This window comes from Oryctolagus cuniculus, chromosome 1, assembly GCF_964237555.1.
Source record: "Oryctolagus cuniculus chromosome 1, mOryCun1.1, whole genome shotgun sequence".
NCBI classification, from domain to species: Eukaryota; Metazoa; Chordata; class Mammalia; order Lagomorpha; family Leporidae; genus Oryctolagus; species Oryctolagus cuniculus.
Genome location: NC_091432.1, coordinates 204,927,468 through 204,944,361, shown reverse-complemented (window position 1 = coordinate 204,944,361; position 16,894 = coordinate 204,927,468). Strand labels below are relative to the sequence as shown.

The window sequence follows — 16,894 nt, the reverse complement described above, 5'->3', positions numbered from 1 at the left end:
AATCAGGCAAACCGAATCCGGGTCCTCTCTTCGCCATGTTGTGAGGAGGTTTTTAGGCACTGATGCGTGCCTGTGTTCGGTGCCCTGCAGCGCATGCTCTGCTCTGCTAGAACTGCCTGCAGGTGCTTACAAGCCCTAGCAATCGGGCAAACCGAATCCGAGCCTTCTCATTGCCATATTGTGGGGAGACTTATTGGTGTTGATAACATGCCTGTCTTCGGTGACCTGCAGCGGGTAAGCTGCTAGCCGCCAGCAGGTGCTTATCGTCTTACTAATCAGGCAGACCGAATCCAAGCTCTCTCATTGCCGTGTTGTGGGGAGGCCTTATTTTTCTCTATTTCTCTGCCTCCGGGCATTCCTATTTCTCCTATTTTACTTCTATCTGCCAGCATTCCTATTTCTCTCATTTTACTTCTAAACTTCTGTTTCTCTTATCCCCGCGGCTTCCCGGTGCCCGCCCAGAGGCAGCTTCTCGGCGCCTCGCCCCGCAGCGGCTTCCCGGCTCTGTGCCGCTTCCCGGCGCCCGCCCTGCGGCGGCTTCCCGGCTCTGCGCTTCTCTTATCTGTGTGGCTTCCAGGCTTCGCGTGCACTCCCCGGTCTCTGTGCCCTTCGCGCCCGCACCACGGCCTTCACGCCAGCCCCGCGCTTTCTCTCTCTACTCGCACCTCGTGTGCTCTCCCCATTCGTGCCCCGCGCGCTCTCTCTGTGCGCGGTGGCTTCCGCAAGTCACACAGCCTAGCTCACGTTTCCGCCACCGGTATTCAGTCTAAGTTCCCCGGGCTAACCTGGCGAATTCAACCTAGCTCATGTCTCCACTTCGGTTTGGCTTCCCGTCTTTTGCTCCCCGGGCTAATCTGACGGATTCCAACCTGGCTTACGTTTCCGCCTCTGGTTTTAGATTTTCGCCTTTTGTTCCCTGGGCTGACTTGACAAATCCCAACATAGCTTACGTCTCTGCCTCAGCCTGCCCCCGCGGCTTCATCCTCCTAACATTTTTCTCTACCCAGTATGTTTCCTAACTTTTCTTCCAACCATATTCCCCTCTCATTTCTCCTGCCTTCTCCCCACAGTCCGTATCCGAGTCTAAGTTTCTTCTAGCTTTCACTTTCGCTTTCGACCTTAGAGATTTCTCCCAGCTTCCCTGCTATAGTCTGTATCCGAGTCTAAGTTTCCTCCAGCTTTCACTTTCGCTTTCAATCCTAAATTCTTCCAGCACTTTTTCCGTCCGGCTTTTCCCTAGGCTCTTTGCTAGTCTCTCTCTCCGGTATTTTCCCACTTCTTCCTGTTTCTTCCCTCCTAGATTTCTTATCCGAGTCACGGCACCATTATGCTGCTCCCCCTCTTCGCAGAGGAACGACACAGGACCCTGCGCTGTTCTTTTGTCTGCTCAGCCCTCCCCGGGTTTGCTGCTGGTTCTTCCCGGGTTGGCTACCGTCCCTTTCACCTCCGTGGAAGGGCAGTTCCCCCTGCCACTTTCCCCACTTCCGCGGGGGAGTGGCACACCGCCGGCCGGCTCTCTTGGGGGCTGCTCAGGTGTTCCCCTTAGATGTTCCTGGTGCATGTTGTCTCTCTCCTCCTTTATAGTCCTCCTCCACCAATCCCAACTCTGCTACCCACACGCCGAGTACGCTGCTCTCCTCCAATCAGGAGCAGGTCCTGCTGTTTATTGGTTGAACTGGAGGCAGCTGTGTAGAAGCTGTTTCCTCCTCTCCCAGCGCCATATTGTGGGAGAGCAGATGCATAGAATAAGTCTTAATTTGAGTAATAGTCTAGTCTGAGTTGTTCCCCACACCTCCCACCCACAATGCTCCCCTCTCCCACTCTCTCTCCGCTTCCCTTTCACATCATGATTAATTTTCAATTATCTTTATATACAGAAGATCAATTTAGCGTATGTTAAGTAAAGATTTCCACATTTTGCTCCCACACAGAAACACAAAGTGTAAAATACTATTTGAGTACTGGATATAGCATTAATTAAACACCTAAGAGTAATTGTGTATTAATTACAGAGTTCAATCAATAGTTTTAAGTAGAATATAAAATGCATCTTTTGTATTGTTGTGGCTTCCCCCCCGACCTCCCTCCCTCCCGTGGCCCTCCCCTCACCCACTCCCTCTCCCATCCCGCCCTTCATCACGTTACATTTTCAATTACCTTCATATATTGAAGATCAACTTAGTATATACTAAGCAGGGATTTCAACAGGTTGCACTCACACAACCGAACCAGGTATAGGGTATTGTTCAACTAGTAGTGTTGTTTTTGAGTTTCATAGTTAAACATATTAAGGACAGAGATCCTGCGTGGGGAGCATGAACCCAGTGACTCCCGTTGTTGATTTAACAATTGGCATTCTTATTTATGATGTCGGCAATAACCCAAGACTCTTGCTATGAGCTGTCTAGGCTATGGAAGCCCCTTGAGTTCAGCAACTCTGAATTTGTTTAGTCAAGGCCATATCACAGTAGAGGTTCCTTCCTCCCTTCAGAGAAAGGCGCCTCTCTCCTTGATGGCCTGATCCTTCTGCTGGGGTGTTGTTCACCAGGATCCTTCATTTAGATTTTTTTTTGCCACCGTGTCATGGCTTTCCATGCCTGCGAGACTCTCATGGACCTTTTATTCAGATCCAAATGTCCCAAGGGTTGATTCTGAGGCAGGAGTGCTGCTTTCGGCATTTGCCATTCTATGAGTCTGCTGTGTGTTCTGCTTCCCCCGCAGGATCATTCTCTCCCTTTTGATTCTATCTTTCATTATTTGCTTACACTGGTCTTATTTGTGTAATCTCTTTGACACTTACCCTATCTTTTTGATCAGTTGTGTATTTATATTTGTCACTTTAACAAGTGAACACACAATTATTCTTAGGTGTTTAAATTTTAACTGAAAAGTGATCCCTGTTAGGAATTTGGAAAACATTATTCTGAGTGAAATAAGCCAATCCCAAAGGGACAAATACCACATGTTCTCCCTGATAGGTGACAACTAACTGAGCACCAAAAAGGAAACCTGTTAAAGTGAAATGAACACTATGAGAAACGGTGACTTGATCAGCCCTCACCCTGACTGTTGATGAGCAGCTTGATATGTTATCCCTCTTAGTATTTTTTGTTTGTTTGTTCTACTTAATACTTTTGGTTGAATACTGTAATCAATACACAATTCTTCTTAATTGCTGAAACTTAACTGAAAAGTGATCGCTGTTAAATATAAGAGTGGGAATAAGAGAGGGAAGAGATGTGCAATTCAGGACATGCTCAACCTGACTTACCTCAAACGGTAGAGTTAGAAACATACCAGGGGATTCCAATTCAATCCCATCAAGGTGGCATGTACCAATGCCATCTCACTAGTCCCAGTGATCAATTTCTGTTCACAATTGATCATAATGATAGGACTAAGAGCCAAAGGGATCACATAAACAAAATAGTGTCTGCAAATACTAGCTGATAGAATCAAAAAGGGAGAGAATGATCCAACATGGGAAGTGAGATACACAGCAGACCCATAGAATGGCAGCTGTCCTAAACAGCACTCTGGCCTCAGAATCAGCCCTTAAGGCATGCGGATCCGGCTGAAAAGCCCATGAGAGTATTTCATCCATGGAAAGCCAAGACACTCTGGGGAAAAAAAACCTAAATGAAAGATCTCCGCGAGTGAGATCCCAGTGGAAAGAAAGAACGGGTCATCAAAGAAGGAGGTACCTTTCTCTGAAGGGAGGAGAAAACTTCCACTTTGACCATGGCCTTGTCTAAATATGATCAGAGTCAGTGAACTCAGGGGGCTTCTATAGCCTTGGCAGCTCATGACAAGAGCCTAGGGTGATTACTGATGCCATAAACAAGAGTGTCAATTTGTTAAGTCAACAACAGGAGTCACTGTGCACTTACTCCTCATGTAGGATCTCTGTCCTTAGTGTGCTGTGCATTGTGATTTAATGCTATAACTAGTACTCAAACAGTATTTTTCACTTTATGTTTCTGTGTGGAAGCAAACTGTTGAAATCTTCACTTCATGTATGCTAAACTGATCTTCTGTATATAAAGAGAATCGAAAATGAATCTTGATGTGAATGGAAGGGGAGAGGGAGTGGGAAAGGGGAGGGTTGCAGGTGGTAGGGACATTATGGGGGGGAAGCCATTGTAATCCATAAGCCGTACTTTGGAAATTTATATTCATTAAATAAAAGTTTAAAAAAATGCCATGGTATTTCCTTTCAGAGTTAGGATGACATGGATTGTAGGAGTTCACTACAACAAAACTCTAACAAACAAACGAGGCAACAATAGCAAAAGCAGCAGGCAAGCCCAAGAATTTCGTACACTGAGTTGTCATTGACATAGGACAGTATTTCTCAACCTTGTCGCTTGCTGACCTTGAAGGCTAGAGTATTATGTGTTGTGAGGAGCTGTCCAGAGTCCTGTTGGAGTTTATAACAGTGTCAACTGTGGCAGTCTTCCCCCCACTCTAAATGACAACTCAGAACGTCTCCAGACAATGCCAGAGGTCCCCTTCAAGTAGAGGAGGGAGAGAATCACTCATTCAGGATTGAACACAAAGCCCCCAGGAGGGGAGAATTTTTGAGCTGGTGAAGAAACTGTTTCCCCTGGGATAAAAACTACAGTTTTGGCATAAGAGACAAACCTGTTTCTGTCTAGTACCTAACAGTGGGAAATATGGGAGTTGTCAAAGTGCCTTACTGGTTTTTGGGAAAACAAAGGGCTCCCCAATTCCAGTGACCACAGTTGGGGTGATATTAAAGCTACCATAACTGGTAGCATCTACTAGTTTAAACTCTAAAAGAAGTCAGGGATGTCTTATCCATTTGGTATTAGTAGGTGCAATTCCCAGGGTCTATGAACTATATAAAAATCCACAAAAATATGTAAGATATTTTTAAGCACCAAAATTATGCAAAGCCAAATGAATAACCATGTAAGATGTCTGCAAAGATATAACTCTAGCAACATCATTAACTACTCAACTTAGGGTACATAAAAATTTAATTAATTTGAAAATGATTTGTGATATTTTAATTTTAAAAACTTCTTTGCAGAGATAAGTAACTGTAAAATTAATAACAGAAAAATTTTAAATAAAAGTATAATGATCATTTCATTTCATTTTGCCACAAAATAAAGATTTACTATTGAATACAGATTACCTTTTCTGAGAAGGAGGGAGGGAGGGAGGGGGAGAGAGGGGGGAGAGGGGGGGAGAGGAGGGGAGAGAGGGGGGGAGAGAGGGGGGGAGAGAGAGGGGGAGAGAGAGGGGTTCATTGGTTCACTCCCCAAATGCCCACAACACATCAGACTGGGCAAGGAGCTCAATCCCAGTCCCCCATGTTGGGCACAGGGACCCAGTGACTTGTGCCACCACCACTGCCACTCAGGATCTGCATTAGCAGGAAGCTTGAGTCAGGAGTTAAGCCAGGACTCAAACCCACACATTTCAATATGTGACATGGGCATCTTAACTAGAGATTTAATCAATAAGCCAAATACCCACACCAATTATTCTCTATATGTTTGTTATCAGAGGGAGTGGGTCCTCAAAGAGTGAGTGTTGAACATAAGTTTAACAACTTTAAAATAGTCATGGAGGCTGGCACCGCGGCTCAATAGGCTAATCCTCTGCCTGCGGCGCCGGCACACCGGATTCTAGTCCTGGTCCGGGCGCCAGATTCTGTTCCCATTGCCCCTCTTCCAGGCCAGCTCTCTGCTATGGCCCAGGAGTGCAGTGGAGGATAGCCCAAGTCCTTGGGCTCTGCACCCGCATGGGAGACCAGGAGAAGCACCTGGCTCCTGCTTCAGATCAGCCTGTCAAACGAAAAAAAAAAAAAAAGTCATGGAAGGATTTTGCAACCACTCAAGATAAAGTTAACAGGACTGGATTTCATGCCTGAAACATCTAAAAAAATAAGACAAATATAAATGAAACATTGGTATTCAAGATGTTGGACAGGAGGTAACCAAAGGCAGTAAAGCCTGAAAGATGGGAATAGGTGAGCCACATGTTTGCCCTAGCTTATAGCATGCAGAGGGTCTAGGCAGCAATATAAGAAGAGAAATGCAGATGAGTGGGCATGTGTCTGAGCAGGGTAGAAAGATCTAAGGGTGGAGGGCCAAAGCAACTGGAGTTCCAAAGACAGGGATCCTGAGATGAGAAGGCTGCACAGAGAACATGCTGGGAGGTTTGCAGAGGGTCTTCAAGGCTTCATCAGAGCGTGGATGAGTACAGGCATGGGGAAGGCACCCAAAAGAATTACAGCAAAGACTCTCTGGGCTCCCACAGGGCCAAGCACACCTTTAGTTTCCTCCAACCAAAGAAAAAGCTCTCCTGTCTCAGCAGATAGTGGGTAGAGCACTTCAGTTGTGATTAAACAGTAACTCCAGTATGGAAACATTTCTCATTCAGAAGCCACAGGTAGCAATGAGAAATACTCCCTGTAGCATGGATATTTTTTTCTTTAGCTTGTCTGTTAGAGAATACTAAATACTGATTGAAATTCCTCTTATTTTTTGGAATACTTTTTTCTCCGAAGATTTATTTATCTTAAGGGTAGAGTTATGGGGGAAAGGGGAAGAGGAAGAGAGGGAGAGAGGGAGGAAGGGAGGGAGGGAGGGAGAGGGAAGAAGAAGGAGGGAAGGAGAGGGAGAGGGAAGGAGAGAGAGGGAGGGGGAGGGAAAGGGAGGGAGGGGGAAGGAGAGGAAAGGAGAGGGAGTAAGAGGGAGGGAGGGAGAGGGAGGGAGACAGAGACACCTTTCATTCACTGGTTCACTCCCCAGTGGCCAGACAGGGCTCAGGTTGAAGCCAGAAGCCCAGAGTGATTCAGGTCACCCATGTGGGTAGTAAGTAAGCACCCAAGCACTTGGGCCATATTCTGCTGCTTTCTCAGGCATATTAGCAGGGAGCTGGATGGGAACTGGAGCAGCAAGGACTCAAAAAGGTGCTCATGTGGAATGCTGGCTTCACAGGCTGCAGCTTAATCTACTGTATTACAATGGTGGCCACAGAAAACCTCTTAACAAGTATAGCCAATCTTTGGGCTGCTGAGCATGTGGTACAGCACGTATATGTGACTTCCTGATCCGTGGCCAAGGTCATGCAAAGGTATCTCCGATGCAAGTTTTATCTATAGTGAGTTGAAACTTTCTAGAAGTTACTCAAAATGGAGTTTAAGATTAAAATTATTTTCTATATGATGCCAGGTCTTAATTGGAAGTGAAGGGGTTGGAGTGGAAAATTTCAGGAAAAAAAAAAAAGAGTTGAGAGAGTTACATTCCATTTTCTTCCCCAGTATTCAGGGTGAGCCATATGCAGCTCAACCATATCACTTCGCTAAATCTGCTTTACTTTCCTTGGTGGCACTGAGCATGCCTCCCTATTCTGAATCATTTCTATGATCAGTAAGTGATCTCCAACCAAGATCACAGTTTGCATTTAATTTCCCAAATCTGGAAAAACTAAACTACTTTTTTTTAAAATAACAAAGATATCAAGGGAAAGGAACAAATCGAACGAAATGGTGGGTGAATGCAAAATAGATCTCATCAATAGGTGGTGTGGGATTTAGGCGTGCGCTACTTAGGCTTTCAAGAAAAACACTTGATTCTGCTCAGTTGTAGAGATGCTTTACCGAGCTTTTCAAGGTTGGTAATGTGAAGACCCACACACAACAGAAGGGTGGCACTGGCACTCCCTTCTCTCTCCAGCTCTCTTCCAGTTTCTCACAAGTACACCCATGGTCTAATCCTTGAACTAAACCCAACAGAAGAAGCTAGATACAAAGAACCTACAGCTCAAAGCCAAATTCTTTGCAATACCAAATTGAGGAGTCTCTTAAGGCTATCTGAGCCCCTTTTACTGTTATGAGTGGCTTTTCAGACATAGAAATACTTCCAGGTTCCCTGGGGCTCCCATAATACACTGGCCTCTTCCATAACACCAGTCTTCAGCTTTATCCCTGTGGCTTGAACCCGATGATTCACTTCACAGTAACTCAATCTCTTTACAAAAGGTGATTACCTGCCTGGACCTCCAATGAATGAGTAGGGCTCTGTCCTGTTTACCTATATGAATCCCTAAGGCTGGTTCACATTTCACTGCTCTGTATAAAAGGACAGAATGCAAGACAGCTGTTGCTCTTCTCCACCAAAATATTACTTCTTACCACTGAGTGGGCCTCCCAAGGCAAAAGGCCACCTGGTCAATTTCTGAGCTTGCCTAACTATTTGACTTGGTCAAACCTCTACAGACACAATTTGTCATACTTTCTACCCTATACCTACCCCCCTGCCTTTCTGCAATGCAACAAGTTCTTCCTCAACTCTGGGCCCCCTAATAAGATGTTTCCACTGCCTTAGAACATTCTTCCTTCCTGCATATTTGCCTAAGAAATAACTGCCCGTCTTTCAGTTCTGCAATTAAGTGCTATTTACAATGGGAAAGTTTTGCTGCCTTCCCAGACTAGTTTGGGTCTATTATACATTTCCATCTTACTCCTTCACAGTATTTAATGCATGATTGTTTCTTACCTGTTTCTTTTCCAGACTCTAAATATTGCTCTATGAGGCCAGGATCATGTTTGTCTTGCTCAGCCTATAACTTTAGCACGTTATATACAGCACCTGGCACACAGTAGGTACACAATAAATGTTCAGATGAATAATGTGCTTCAGGTGCTCAACTCTATCAACTGATTCCACCATTGCCCTGGTTCAGTTCCTTACTTCCTAGCTCATTATTCCGTCTTGAGTGTTCTGTTTTGCATGACCTCAACAACACGGCCCTAATCCCTTTCATGGGCCAATCATTTCTGCTTGATCCAACTAGTCATGTCTCAATATTTATTGAATCCAAAAGATAGTAAAAAATAGTATTTGGAAGTCCTAGAAATGAAAATCTAAGTTCAAACATGTTTCAAGATGTAAAATTGAAGGGGCTGGCACTGTGGCATTGTAGGCTAAGCTCCACCTATGGCACCAGCATCCCATGTGGGTGCTGGTTCATGTCCCAGCTGCACCTCTTCCAATCCAGCTCTCTGCTTGTGGCTTGGGAAAGGAGTAGATGATAGCTCAAATGTCTGGGCACCTGCACCTGCACGAGTGATCTGGAAGAAGTTCCTGGCTCCTGGCTCTTGACTGGCTCAGCTCTGGCCATTGGGGCCATTTGGGGAATAAGCCAGTGGGTAGAAGACCTTTCTCTCCATCTCTCTCTGTCTATAACTTTACCTCTCAAATAAGTATTTTTTTAAAAAATAGGTAAAATTGAAAGATGAGATTATTTTTAAATTCCACCTCTGCATCTTTCTGATTACCGTTTTGAAATGTGAAAACTTTGATTTAATGTAACCAAAGTTAAAATTAATAAAAAGTTCAATTCCAAACAAAAGTATGCCATCTCCATTTGAGACTAGTCTTTTTCAAAACAATAATAAGTATAAGAATGTTGCCAACTAAAGAGCATAGTGGATTTCCTGAAGCAGTTGGGGAAAAGGCAGATATCATGGCAACATCAAAACAGCTGATGACAATCAGTTCCTTGGACCATCGCATGGTCCACCACCAGGACAACTCCTCAAACAGGAAAACACGGTCCCCAGACAAGCAGGGCACTGCCCTAATTTCTTTTTAAAATTGTTGATATGACTTACTCTAATTTTCCACAAGGTGGAAAACTTGCTTCAAAATGTAGGACACAGAGGTGTTCACTTAGCTACAAACTAATGAGTTATGATTTCCTTCAATAAAATCAAAAGCCAGGAGAAAATGAGGTTTTGTTGCTCAGTTCAACTGAAACCTTGAAAGCACTGGTGTAAAAAGCAGAACATAGAGAGGGACACGGGGACACATACACACCAGAAAGTCTGAAATGTTGGGGAAGCTCCCAGGGAAAATTGTGCTCAGTATACAGTCTGGAGAAAAAATAGAGAATATGTTATAATTGCTCTAGATTGATAAGTAATGAATGTGATTCTATAATAATCTGTATACTCTTGCATCTCACTCTGGATAAAATATTTCAAATATAAACAAATAATTGCTGTTTTTAACTATAAAATTTATAATTAAACTCCTATGCAGTCATCATGATCCATGTCATAGGACTATATATTTTTTTTAACTTTTATTTAATGAATATAAATTTCCAAAGTACGGCTTATGGATTACAATGGCTTCCCCCTGACAATGTCCCTCCCACCCGCAACCCTCCCCTTTCCCACTCCCTCTCCCCTTCCATTCACATCAAGATTCATTTTCGATTCTCTTTATATACAGAAGATCAGTTTAAAGGCAAGGCATTGTTATATTGTAATCTCTCACACTGTTTCCAATGAAAAATATCTATTGGTAAAGTTTAAGGTAAACTTGTACTATGTTAAAAGCCTATTTTTAAAAAGGCCATATTGCTAGTATCATAATAGCTTTTATTAAACTACTTTTAAAGACAAACATTGGGAAGAAGTTTCCATTTTATCGATTCATCCATCAATCCAGTAAGACTGTTAAATACCTACTCGGTGCAATACATTATGTCAGGCTTTGGGTGATGCAAACACACACTAAAGCAGGTAGCTTAAAACACTGCAAGAGAGCAAATGCAGACAGAAATAATAAATATTTGGTAAATATAATAACATAATATAAAAATAATATCTAGTAAAATAATATGGATGATGACAATCCACAGGAAGGAAAAGTGATTTTTATGAATGATGATTGAGCTGAGCCTGTATAGATAGGCAAATTGTGAAGAAGCCTAGGAGAAGGGAAAAGGATTTCAAGGCAAGAGGAACGGAATAAGCAAAATCTGGAGAACAGCATCCCATGCTATATCTATGGTTTGGAATTACGTTCAGGCAGGTTTGGTCAGCACATAAGAAACACTAAGGGAACTAGCACTGTGTGAAGCCAGAAGGGAGATGGGTGCTGCACTGTTGTCTTCATTAACTTCGACTTAGAGAATGCAGCAAGACGAGTGGTGTTGGGTGACCACAGGAGTTAGGGATACTTATTAGGGGCTACTATCATCTAGATGAGGAGTAATCAGAACCCTGCAAGATGTCCAACTGCCAACTGATTCCACAATTGCCCTGGGTTAGTTCCTTACTGGGTCAGTTCAAATATTTGTATTTTTGAGATAGAAGGGAGGAGAGGTAGATAGGAGCCCCTGCTTGAAGCTGGGCCTCTCTAAAGTAGTTTAGAAGGGGACCAAAGGCCCTTGCAGAACCCCCATCTTCTGTTCCTCCCACTGCCCCCTGAATTCTGTTCTGCTCATCATCTCCAGGCCCACAGTGGTTGCTACTGATCCAAAAGATGGGGTTATCAATTAAGCAGCATGAAAAAAAGTGTAAGGTCAAGGCCAGAGTGAGAACTTGCTGGAGAAGAGAGGAAGTGGCACATAGATTAGAGTGTGAATGGAACCGTAGAGCAAATCCTTCTGGAGACAGTGATTCCAGGATACGAGACAGCCCTTTATGGGCTGGCCTGGCCTGCAGGAAGTACAGCACAAGCTGCTCTGAGCAGCGGGAGGATGTGATGCTCTTGTTCTGTCCAGCAAGGCTGCCTTTTCCAATTTAAAGCTATGCTGCCCAGGAGCCAAGCAGTTTATTTTTCAGGAGGGGAGACAGGAAGATAAACTGTATGTGCATGAGTGAGAGTGAGAGTGAGAGTGAGAGAGTGAGAGAGTGAGAGAGAGAGAGAGTGTGAGAGAGAGAGAGAAATCCATGAGTTATGATATCCAGTCTCTGCCTTATCTGCTCTGGAACAGAGTGGTTTTGTTTTCGTCAGAAGACTGGAGACCTCCAGAATCACTACCAGGAAGCCCCTGGACCCTCTTGACAGTCTACTTAATTAGCACTGTTGAACCCTCTGGGATTCTCACAAGAGACAGGAAAAAGGAGAGGAATCCCCCTTCTCCATGGGTGATTTCAGTGGAGTCACATCAGGTCAGCCAGTTTGACAGCATGGCTACACCATCGGGGGAGTGGAGCACGCATGAGTACTCTGATGGATCTGCCTTAGAATTCTGAATGAACATAACAATATAATTTGGTTCATTGGTCTCTTGAACATTTGAGAATTTAACATCCCAAGCCAGGCTTCAGACAAGGTTATCACTGTACAGTTTAAGGTTTCACATTTAACACTGTATTAAATCTCAATTTGTATATGGTATGGAGAAACACCACCCATTCTTGCAATATTGCAATGCTCCCCTCATCTAACATTCCTGATCTTCCTCACCATATAGCCTCTTTCTCTTTCATCTATGCCAAGTACTTGATTTATAATTTATTTATCACACTCATCTATTGTCTTTGTACAACTGCCAGAATGTAACTTTCACTATCTAGGTCACCAGCTGTACCCCAAGTATCTCTTGGAAAAATGGCATTGAATAACCACAAGTAAGACCAAAAAACGAATGTCTCTCCAAGACCTGTAATGCAGTATTTAACAGAGTTCAAGGAGTAAATGAAGTCTCCCTTTAAGAATTGCTCTTTAGATGCAGAGGAGTTGATGGGGGTGGGAGAACGATGCATTCTTGTCAAAAAGAATCCCATAGGTGAAGTTCCTGGGATGAGAGAAGATATGGCCAGTCCTATGGCTGAGACTTCGAGCACAGGTACTGTTCATGCAATGAGGCTGGAGAAGAGACAGGGCACAACTGCTACAGGGCCAAGCAGGTGTCATGGTAAAAAGTCTGGACCAGATTCAAAGAACAATATAAATTATTAAAAGTTGTTCAGGAGAAAAAATGACATGATCTGATTTGCTGTTACTCAAAATTGCTCATGTAGTACACACTGATTTGAGAGAGCAGGGCAGCAATAAACAAAGGGAGAGGGCCAGTTGAAGTCTTCTGTGATCTGTTAGACAAGAGGAGATGGAGGCTTGAATTACAGATAAAATAACAAGCAGACAAGACCATGAATTGAAAAGTAATCAGAACAGAAAAATAGCTAAGTTAATAATTGATTAAAGTGGGGATGTCAAAATTCTTTTCCTTATTTAAATCCTCCAAACTAAAACATAACACCTTTTTGGTTTTGTCTACAACACTGAAGAACCAGTGACAAACAGCCTTCCACTTGGGGTCCTATCAGCCTCTTCTTCAACCTTCCACAGGAATCCCAGCTGTTTTCCCTCATTTTTCATCTGGCCCAGAATCAGACACAGCATAGAACAAACTATGCTTGTGCACCTAATAATATCTTTTTTTAAACTACCAGGCTTACAGAAAAATACCTTATTCTAAATCTATTCCCCAAATAAGCTAGAGTTCCTAAATGTACATAAATGTCCTTCCTCATTTTCTCCTCATCTTTCTAACTCCTATACATCCTTAATGGTACATTCAATCTCTGCCTCTATCACAAAACCTCAGAAAATGGTGTTCAATTCAGTCATTCATTCAGAACAATTTTGCTTTGATCCACCAGTAAGCCATGTACACTTACCATCTCAGCCATTGATTTCATGCTTAGTCACAGGCAACAATCTATCATCAATGACGGGATGTAGGAAAGCAAGCTCTTCAACTTTTTTTAATCTATGGTTTGCCTTTTGTATTATTTTGTCTCATTGACTCCAAAGTTTTATATAACTCTCGGGTACCTGTGTTATCTTTTCATCTTGATTACAAACTACAGGCGTGATCAGATATATGTTCTTTTGTGTCTCACAGCATCCAGCACAGTATTTCAATGTTGGCTAAATGAACACCACATGAGATCTATTTATGATTTTTCCAGGGAGATCTGGGGAAAACATGGCTAAAAGTGTATTGTTAGCACCAATTCCCTGCCCTTTCATCTCATCACTCTCTGGAATAAAGACCAGTTGTGCATCAGATGCATAGTCAGTAAATGCTCACTATATTGGATTGTCATGTCTGCAAAAAGACTCCAATTAATGCATGGTCAATCATGTATATTCATATCAGAAGGAAAAATTATGAAGACAACTAGCCACCTAATTTTAGGTCAATGGATTCATCATTGGTCCTTTTGCTAAAATCCCTCAAAAAAAAAAAAAAGAATCTTTGATGGATTCCCTTACATAAAGGAGTCAAAGGCATAGGAGTGATGGAAATGGCAAATTTTATATAAATGTTTATTTACTCATTAAATATTCACAACCCTATGACATAAATTCAATTATAAAGGGCATTTTGTAAATAAGAAAATGCTGTACTGAGAGTTTAAGCAGGGTGCCTGGGTTCACACAACTGGTGGTAGAGCTGGGATTTATCCTTTGGTGTCTGCCATTTGTGTATGAGCACTTAGTCACTATGTCTATTTCCTCTTTGGAAAAATGAAGCAGAGGTCATAGCCCACATACCTGGTCATCAGCCATCTGCCCAATGATCACTTTATACTCCAAAGCACTGGTTCTTTTAACATCCACTAAGAATCTAGGGATTGAAATTCCCTGAGATATAGCCCCAAGTTTTTCCTGATTTCAAATGAACAACAGCCACAAATTCCAAACTAGATCTAAAAACTACATTTGGGAGACCTTGCATTCTTTTTCTCTCTCACTGAAACTTCACATGGCATAAGATGCTCAAAACTTCTTCAAGGATGTAATGCTATGTTGTCTTCCAAACTGTAATTAGGTAAGAATACAAATTAGCCCTCCAATGGTAGATATTGGCTGACTGATGATGCCACTTTCTCTAAATACACTTTGGGATGAAGTTAACATCTAATCAAGTGCTCTCAGCAACATGTCCTCCAGTGTGTCTGCACTTTGTTAGTTTGTAACCTACAGAGTAAAGGTTCAGTAAGTTGATTCAAAGTTTGTGTCAGTCTGATGTCACGACAGGGCCACCAGGGTGGCAGAATTTCTTCCCTCTGTCACATTGACTTGATGACAGGAGTAACCATATATAACTTTGTATCCAGATGAAAAAGTACCTGTTCAATGGACGGAGGCATAATTTTTGGAGTCTGACAGATGGGATTGTGCACCCAGGTCATAACTGGAATCGGTTATATAAACTAGATTTAGTCCCAGAGACTGGCTGCATTTCAGCCTTATCCTCTGTACTAGGAGGGGTAAATTGTATGGTGTGTTTGGTGTTGAGCATGTGCCAGGTGTTCTGAAATACTTGTTGAATGCATGCATTCTCCTTGCACTTGGCATTTGCTCAATTTTCTACTTCATCCTTGAGGGTCCAGACACCGCCAGTTAGAAAGAAACTGCTGTACAATTTTAAGAAGAAAGTATTTTCAGAGAACGTTAGTAATCACTTATTAAACATTCTCCTTATTCATGCAGATAAAAAGATTATTACTGAGCTTTGGATAATTCCCAGGACACCTAATTTGTTCACATCTGTCTTCAGAAAAACCTCAAATTTGAATACGAGTTAATTTCTTATGATATTTCTTCCTTGCAGAGGAGCCACCAAACAGTCAATCAGTGAGCAGTATGCAGGCTCCATGTCCTCTGATTGTGATTTATGAGGGAGAAACTCATTTCTGAGATTGGAGGAGAAATGTGGACCATGAAATGGGGTGAGCAAAGAACTCATGGACAAGAAAAACTGAAAAAGCACTACAGGTTCTGCCTGAAGCCTCTAATTCACCACATTCTCCAAAACACAGAGAAAATCCATCTGGGCAACCAAGAAAATAAAAATCCAGTGTGTAGCATTCAGGGATGGGCTATGCTCACACAGTGGCAGGTCACACCCTGAAGATTTTAGAAGCCCCAGAAAATGCAAGTCAAAAACATTGGTGATACTGAAGTTAGAATGCTCTCAAACTGGTGAATGATTTAGTGAGTCCAGTTCCCTTTAGTTTAGCACATCATGCTAAGAACTTCACTGGCTGGAAAAAGGGGAAGAAACAATGAACACATGCTGTAGGCACAAAATTCCAAGTTCCTCACTAAGTCACTAAAGTGAGTCACAGACTCATCTGCTTTGCCCTTGGGAAACCAGGCACTTTTGTCACTGCTTTGTGAATGAGCCAAACCTGTTTCTACCAAAAGCCTTCATTCAAGGCCACTGTATTAACTACCCTGGGTGCCATCCAAGATCAATTTTCCAACAGAGACAAGGCAGAAGGTGTCCCTGATGTTTGGGGGTGGTGAAAAGCACTTTCAGGCTGTATTTAATCATGCAGACACACCTAGTTTAAAAAAAATCACACTTCCAGTAGACTGCTTGCTCGTCACCCAGTGCATATGATAGAACATGGAATAATTCCATGACATCTTCATTCCAATCCTCTAAGGAAGATATTAGTTTATCCTCATGCCACAATCGTGGATACTGAGGCTCAGAGAAGTTCAATAACGTGCCTCTGATGATTACAAGGCTAGCAAGTATTGAAATTAGAACATAAACTAGGTCCACTGGGCTACAAAGTCAGTGGCCTTTTTATTTTGCCATGCCAGCCCCTCATCCTGTATCTTACTTATATAGGGCAGCCAGGCTATCAATGTTTTGGGAGAAAAAGTATTGAAATATTTACCCTATGAATACTATGAATTAAATACTAAAAATATGGAGTCAGGATAGAAAGGTATGCCATGAGTCATCTTGTCCAAATACCTAACCTCAGATTTTCAGAAAAGGATTTTTGTATTGCTTGAAAAAGATAACAGTATTCCAGGGAGGAAAACTGTCTTAAAGTCTGAGGGGGGAAAATCCCCTTATAAGACACTCTTTTAATAAGTAACTTCTATTTTGAATGCTTCCTGTGAAGAGCCAGAGTCGAGTTCTCTGGGTTTGCCTTAATGAATCTTCATGATAAGCGTGCAAGGCAGACACTATTATTAACAATCCCAGGGCCTAGTGCTGTGGCGCAGTGGGTTATAGCCCTGGCCCAAAGTGCCAGCATCCCATATGGGCTCTGTTTCGTGTCCCAGCTGCT

General features: G+C 42.7%; 1 protein-coding gene across 5 annotated transcripts in view; it reads right to left on the bottom strand.

Annotated features, from left to right (window-relative positions):
* PLPPR1 (phospholipid phosphatase related 1) overlaps nt 1-16,894 on the bottom strand; it is a 347,574-nt gene that overhangs the window by 176,716 nt on the left and 153,964 nt on the right. Inside the window, exon 1 of one of the 5 annotated variants that reach the window (XM_070054940.1) lies at nt 2,158-2,348. The exons of the other annotated variants lie outside the window; for them this stretch is intronic. The gene's annotated coding sequence lies outside the window, so the exon portion shown is untranslated. Of the gene's footprint in view, nt 1-2,157; nt 2,349-16,894 lie in introns of those variants that run through there. 5 annotated transcript variants of the gene reach the window in all.